At 38.1% G+C, this 8183-nt stretch overlaps 1 long non-coding RNA gene across 1 annotated transcript in view; it reads left to right on the forward strand.

Annotated features, from left to right (window-relative positions):
- Window positions 1–598: 598 nt before the first annotated feature.
- Window positions 599–8183, forward strand: part of LOC116694999 (uncharacterized) — a 7770-nt gene continuing 185 nt past the window's right edge. The window contains exons 1-2 of the long non-coding RNA XR_004333330.1: window positions 599–713; window positions 4665–4668. This is a non-coding gene — a long non-coding RNA (uncharacterized LOC116694999). The remainder of the gene's footprint in view (window positions 714–4664; window positions 4669–8183) is intronic.

An 8183-nucleotide genomic window follows, 5' to 3' on the forward strand; every position in this document is an offset into this window, starting at 1 on the left:
CCCTAACCATGATTATTTGTATCAGCTCCTTATTTTTCTCTAGTACACTATTATCAATAATGCAATACAGTAAATAGCAAAGATTACACCATACACTTTTAATCTGTTCCAGACTCCTTTAGCTTTAAACAGTCTATCAAGTCATCACTGTCGCAGTAAATCATTGGAAATGTTTTAGTTTTTACATAGCAACTCCAAGACATAACAGCTCTGACCGGAAGTCTGTTTATGGACATCAGCCATCTCACATCGCGAATGCTCTCCGAAAGTTTTTTTTTTTTTTTAAATTTCAGGAACTGGGTTCCTTAATCATAGGTTAGGTGTTTATAATTTATATAACGGCTGTAGTTATAATCATTTGTTTAAAAAAAATAAATCATTTTACACGGAAGGCCATTCCAGTCGTTTTTAAGGTATTCATATTCATCTCTAAAATGACCATAAATAAGTTTATATTCTGGGCCTTGTCTGGCTCTCCCTCTCCTTTTCCTCCACTCGGAGCAGTCACCGACCCAGAGACCATGGCTGCTGACATATTTTCCGCAAAATCAATAAAAAATCTCATTCCCATTTCTAATGCCCCCAACCCCCCATAATCTGTGCTTTTATACATAATTTATCTTTTTGTTACTTCTCTAGTTGTACCCCGAACCAAATTTACACACTGTTTATTTAGTTTAGCTATCATTTTGTGAGATGGAGGAAAGATATTTGTCAAAAGCAGGAGCTTGGACAATAGAAATGTCATGAAATGGTTCCACCTCCAGTCATCTACTCCAGCTGACCGGTCCGGAGCCTGGTCTGGTCTTTGGGCTCCTTCGTCACCACCACCGGTGTCTAGATTCCATCTGGGGGGTCTGATGGTTCTCTACCCCTATATAGCTGTACGAAATATTCGTATAGCAAAAGACTTTGTACATTTTATTGAGCTGTACAATATACTTTATTTGCATATCTGCAAACATGTCTCTCCTGATTTAAATCAAATGCATCCAAACATAAACAGCTAAATAGCAAGCTGCATTATGAAAAACAACCTAGAGGTATGCAACGTACAAAAAAATCACTATACATCTGGATACACTAAGGTACCGTTGAAAGACACCATGCCCACATACTGTACTGTACATAACAGTAACTACAGTATTTACCTTTAAAAAGACATCAAATCAGTGCTTGCTCTACTATTCAGCTAGAGAGTCAGTGGCAAACATTCCTCTTTTTTCTTTGAATTCTTCTTTTTATTTAAAGTCTAATAAGGCTCCAGATGAGTGAGTGGCAAACAATCTACCTAACAAAGGTGACGCGGCTCAAATTGCTTAAGAAATTGGTGGGAAGTTGCATCATAAGATGCTCAATACCTGCAACCTGTAACAGTGTCTACTTCAGGACAATATCGCAGCCACATAAAAAACAAGGAAATATCAATGTGTGCACATCACTTGTCCCTTTTCACTGCCCATTAAAAATGCTCTGTTGTTTAAGTGGGGCAGCTAAAGTTTCTTGGCACGTTCACGTCCCGTATCCACTTTCCTGTTGACTTTTTTCTGAAACAAACGAGCAAGTATGAGGTGATAGCCCTTTATTCTCATGTGATAAAAGATCCTTTTCAGTCCAGCATGTAGGCTTACATAAAGCCTAGGAGAAAATTAGGTTAATTTTTCAACAAAATCATTACTGAACGCCTTAAAATTCTTAAAAGTCAAATGTTTAAGAATGAGACAACTTAGGAACAATGCTAAACACGGGGTGTATCTCATTTAGATGGAGTACCAATTCTCAAGTTTGCATATGGGACTTTGGTTTCAGTGGTACTTCTACTTTTCTCCTTTGCCTGTACGGCCACTCCCAAGCCTTTATCTCTTTGCTTCAGGTCATTTATTGGTTCCCATGTATTGTTACATGGGGACCATGGGGACCATTGTTACATGGGGACCATGTAACAATACTCCAGCACTGTCATTACGTAAAACATGAACTTTGTTTAAACGTAGCAAACACCACTAGCGGATTAAGGTTAAAAGCTGGATGAAAAAACTAGTGGACCTTGAGTTAAAGGAGCTGTGTGTAGGATTTAGAGGTATCTAGCGGTGAGGTTGCAGATTGCAACCAACTGAATGCCCCTCTGCATACCTCTCCATTTCCAAGTGTGTAGTCTAACAATGCCAAAGGTCCTCTCTGGAGCCAGTGTTAGGTATGTCCTTTCTGGGATACTGTAGAAGCAACTGGCAGAGCAACATGGTGGACTCCATGTAGGACCCGCTTCCTATGTAGAAATGAAGGGTTAGGGTTAGGAAACGAAAGCAAGATAACAGAAACACAACAAATCTTAGTTTCAGGTTATAATACACCAATCAAAACATCCTTTTGAATATATTTGTAGTATGGTGTACAAAGTTACTAAGTTCTATCATGCTTTAACAGTGGCAATGTGTACAAATTACCTTCTAATAAGATATAAAAAGGGAAATATATATATATATATATATGTACACATAATATATACAGCATGTACTATATATTATGTCACAGGACTCTGGAGCACTTCTAGGCATGAGCGAGATGCAGCAGATGTGACAATGTGGTTTGACATTACCATTACATTTCTTCTAGTAATAAGCAAAGGTATTTGGTTTCTGAATACAGTCTAATTTGGTATAATACATGTTCAAGATATATTATATTTTGAGTTTAATACGGCAATATGTTTGTTTCTAGTTACAGCATAATTTAGCTGTATGGTTCTTATTAGCGTCTAACCATGTTTGTTTTCTGTGTAATAAAGACCAAATTTCTTGTTTTGGTCTTAATACAAATTAAGGCTTATTATATCTTAGTAATGTAGTACTTGAAGCACAATTTAGGCATTCAGTCTTTAATTAGGGTATAACTGTAAGTTTTCTGTCTAAGAAAAACATTATTTCTAGTTATGGTCTTATTTGATACAATGTACGGTTACATCTTAATGAACTTAATGTATCAGAAAATAAAGTGCAACCACAATAATAATAATAATGGAAAAATAAAAAATAAATTCTAATTAAATCCAATATGTAGAAATGTACCAGAACAGTTACCCTTCCCTTTGTCCCAAACTAGGCTCGTACATTGGATGAAGGTGAGAAATAAACATGCAGCATTGGTAATACACCAAATAATTCACAACCTATATGTTATTTGGGCTATGCATGAACCAATACAAACGTATTAATTTGTCAAAAAGTCATTTACGGAAAAAATGTTTGAAGTTCGTTATCATATAAGTGATTATGGTCGAGGTCAACTGGAGCCCAACAGGGAACTAGCTTTCTTTGTGTTGGCATTCTAAACTCTGGTGGATTTATGAGGACTCTTAGTTAACTGCTCCTCAAATCTCTGCTGGGTAAAGGTCTGGGTTTGTGAGACTAGGATTCTTATAAACAACCTGTTATAAAAAATACTGACACGCACGTGTGTGTGTTCCTTGAACTTGAGAGTAGTGCTGAATAAATGTACTGAGCACAAGAAAATCCACTGTATTTAATCATGTTTTAGTATCTTAAGACCCAAAAAAGAACCAGTTCATGATAAATCCTCATAAAATATATATATATATTAAATGTGTTCTCATTAGAGTTGTTAGTAGTCTGTCTAAGACGACTGTGCGGAAAAAAGCAAAGACAAGACTCGTTCACGTTTACAAATTTCTGAAAAAGAGTAACACAAAAACACAATTAGTGCTGCTGGGAACTTACTTTCACAATGTAACACTAACTCATCTCATCAGTTATAAGATTAAATATCCTTGATGGAGATTATGCAAACTGATAGATGTGTATGTGTGTGTGTGTGTGAGAGAGGGAGAAAGAGAGAGAGAGGTCAGATATAGGTACCTTCTTCTCATAACTTCACCAAACTCTCATCCATTCATCCCGCCCTCCATCCCCCCTTCCTGACTGCCTGGGGCTGTTGGTGGGGCAGCTTGTTCCCATTTGGGGCATGCTGATTGGTTCTCACGCACGCTGGGTTGAAGCTCAAAAGAACACCTTTTGTATTTGACTCCCTTGAATACTAAACTAATTGTAATCCCACACTCAATGTCAAAGATGGGATTGTTGGGAGCCATAGGCTTTTCTTTAGTGGTGGTATCTCTAACTCAGGTAAATATCATTTTTAATGTTACAACATTCAAACAATATGGACATGGTTTAGCGTTCAAATATCTATAGCACTGTATTAATTACTTTTTTTGTGTTATTTACAGATACCTTATAGTGCAGAAGGTAAGTAAACCAAGACATTTTGGGTAAATATTAGTTTAGAATAACTGTTAGAACTTTGCATCACTTAGATTTAGGCCTATAAATATTTATAACTCCCAATAAATTTCTGAAGCTATTTTTTTATTGATGATGTTTTTGTGTGTATTGGTGATGCTGTTTATTGCTCACTAACTTTTAACGACAAAGTTATTTTCTGTAACCATGTTGGTGTTTTCAGTTTCATGTATTTCAATCAATTTCAGGATGCAAAATCTTGTCAGCAAAGTCCTCAGGCCCCTCATCGATTCTGGTAACATGGGAAAAATATACTGGGGCAACAAACTATTTTTTGGACCTTCGGGTGAAAAACAACACAAATGTTGCACCGGTTGTGGTGACCCTGCCAGCAACCTTGACATCGAGGGATGTCAATGGTCTGAGACCAGGAACCGAGTACAGTGTGACTCTCAAAGTCTTTCAGTTCTACTTTATGGTGTGTTTGACTACAGATGAGGCATCCACAGGTAAAGAAAAAGACCATTAATACAACTTTAACTTAGAATAGCTGTAACACCTTAAAATGTGACAGTGATCGGCATTATTGCTATTTTTGTTCAGGCAGCATCGCTATGCCCTTTTCCCTCAGGGTTTTTTGTTGTAACATGCAGTCCTAAATATATGTCAATCAAAATATATACATTTTTAGAATTTTTAAGAATCCATATTTAAAAAGCTCACAATACAGTCATTTGAAAAGAAATGTATAATATGAGCTGTATGAAATTGTAGTCAATCCAGATCCTCATCTTTACGCGCAAAAACGTGTCATTACCCATGGATCCAACACATCTACGTAGCATCCTAAGCAATGCTTTCTCCCCTGCTTTTTCCTCCCAGTCCCGGACACATCACAGATAATAGATGGCAGGGCACTGTCAAGTACTTCAATTCAGGTAAGGTGGACTTTAGTACCCTCGGCGGTGTACTACTTCCTGCAGATATACTCTCAGCCCAATGGGCTGATGAACCTGACCTACACCAACTCCAGCGCTGTGGTGGGAAACCTGCAGCCCTCTACTAACTACGACTGTTACGTCGTCACAGCTAACCAGGCTGGACAGGGAACCAGAAGCAAAGTGAGGACTATCACAACATGTGAGTGAGACGTTTCTGTACATAGAAAACTTATTAAAGGAAGGTTGGATGTTGGATTGGTCATTTGATATGAAGACATGTCCCTGCATTTACAAACGCAGAACCTCAAATCCTTGATTATGTTCACTTAATAAAAGTGGATAATTGGTGGAAAACCAAGACAAGATATTATTCAGTCAAGTTCTTAGAATGTATTTCTTTACTGAATCAAGGCTGGAAAAGCTTCATGTAGTTTACTACTGTAGATCAAGAGGGTCAAGTTTTTATGGTTACTGTGTTCTATGGTCAGTGACTACAGCTAGATTTTCAGGGTCAGCCTAAATATGGGGTCAATTCAAGTCAACTTTATTTATAGATAATAAAATCACAAATATGCCAACCTTCTCAATCCATGTTGTATGTCCTGTTGGATTGGGGCTCAACCCAAGTTTCAGAGACAGATGTCTTAAAACCTCTGTACATAAAGTGGAAACATTGAACATAACTAGACACTGCGTTAAGTGAATTGGAATATGTATTTTTAGGATTTAAGTGAACGGACTCTTAAGTCATTGGCCGGTAATAGCAGAATATAAATATTTAAATTAAAAGGTAACATTGGCCCTTTTTGGTTCTTCAGATCAAATAAGCTGTTTCAAACTAATGTAACAAAATGAATTAAGTTATCAAATTGAAAGATATCACTCTAATTGCTTGTGTTTTTTTGTAGTGGTGCAGCCACCGGTGGGCATCAATGCAACACAGACGGGTGCAAGCATGGCAAGGGTGACGTGGCAGCCGGTTAAAGAGGTTCTGTTATACCAAGTCATCATCCAGAACATTGATGTACCCACCAGCAAGCCGTCTGTGTACAATGTCACAGCCACTATGCTGGATGTTCAAGGCATCCTCCCGTGTTCCACCTATCTGATATCAGTGTCCTCGTTCAACACGTTCTTGGTGCTGAGCGAGCCCAGAGACTACACGTATACCACCAACAGTAAGTCGGCAGAGTCAAGCCAATATCAATAACTTGGTGATTAGGATCTAGGTCAGCTATTCTCTTTGAGGCATTCCTTTCAGACATGTAGAATATGATCCTCAGGGTAAAAAGGATTAAAATGCCCTGAATACCTACTTGTTGTTGTGGCTGTCACATTAGGAAAAATCTAAGGTTTTTTTTAAAATCATTTTACAGAACATTAAATTTGGGATATTGATCTTTAAATATATGTTGTCAATGTTCCCCCATGTGACAGTTTTGAACAGAACAAATCAACACTCAAACGTCTTTTCAATCAGGATTGGTGTGGAAAAAGGGCCGTGTTTGATGGGATACTTAGACGTAACAAGTACAGTCAACAGTCACACCATTAGCTTCTCTTACCAGACAGTTTCTGATATAAAATGTATATAAAATGTCAGTCCATTTCTGATTTTTTTTGCCATGCTGTGTACTCGTGTACAAAAAAAAATGTTGTTTGTTGATTGCAGAACTGAAACCAGTTGAATCTGTTTCCGTGAACTACACCTGCGCCACTCAATCTGCCGTGGTGTACTGGTCCGCCGTGCTTGGAGCTAACTCCTACAAGGCCATGGCGATGGCCGACAATGGCACGATACTGATGTGCACCAGCCAGAGCACCAGCTGTCAGCTCATGGGACTGAGCTGCGGTCAAAACTACGTGGTGAATGTAACGCCCATGTCAGAGAACTGCAAGCAAATGTTGAACACCACATCGACCACTTTCCAGACTGGTGAGAAATAGTTATCACAAAGAAGAAAAGTAGGATCACTTAACTTATTAGGCAACCAATCAGACATAAGCAGCTCTATAAAGAAGAAAGAAGTCCATTTTGATCAAATATATTCAACAGAGAGTGTGTGACCGTCTCCTAACCTCCCAGTTGAGCCATTGTTGCAGCCCTTCCTTCATACAGGAGTGGTTGCTTTCTTGTCCAATGACTCAGCTATATCTACGCCAAATATGATCCTTCTCCTTTCAAAAGGATGAGAACTTTCAGTGGTTGAGCCTGAGATGCTCCAGTAGTGTATCACCATCCTATTAACTAACCTTAAATTTCTTTTTTTTAATTGTGTCAAAGCCCAAGTTAGAAGGAACTGGACTAAAAAAAAGCCAAAACATTGATCAGGAAGAAAAGAGAACAATCACGGAACAGTTCTAACCATCTGGGTGATGTTGCCTTAAAGGGTACTTTGACAATTCAGTATTGCACTTCCACAAAGTTGGGGAAATTGGGAAAGGCAAATTAAAAAGAATGGTCAAATCAAAAAGAGATAGAGATATCTTGAAAGCTGTGAAGAGGCTCCTACAGTTTCCATAATGCAAATCGACAGCATTGTTAGCAGAAACCCTTCCTGACTGATAAACATCCGTGTCCTTTAAACTCATTTAAACGTCGCCTTCCAGGAAGCTAACCCTAACCCTAAACATCACCTTTGTTGCGCTTTAAAGTCTACACTTACAGTCTGTAACGGAGGCATTCTAAAGTCTCCAAGCCCAAATTGAGATAGCCCTGATGACATCATTATGTGTAAAGTAAGTTGAGTGCCTCTTTATATGGGAGATTTGCACACTACAAGCTTGACTTCTGGAAAAAGTTTCTACCACTATGGTACGATAGCTGAATGTTTGTCCGAGCAGTGACAGTTAAATTACATACAGCAATGTTACCCATACTCTCTACAGTGCCTTTGAATCATGCTTTTTTCAAACCATTCCATTTGTTATTTGGATGTTTCTGTTTAGCAAATGGCACATTTATGGCAATATAGAATACAAATTA

This window comes from Etheostoma spectabile, chromosome 9 (genome assembly GCF_008692095.1).
Source record: "Etheostoma spectabile isolate EspeVRDwgs_2016 chromosome 9, UIUC_Espe_1.0, whole genome shotgun sequence".
In the NCBI taxonomy this organism is placed as follows: domain Eukaryota; kingdom Metazoa; phylum Chordata; class Actinopteri; order Perciformes; family Percidae; genus Etheostoma; species Etheostoma spectabile.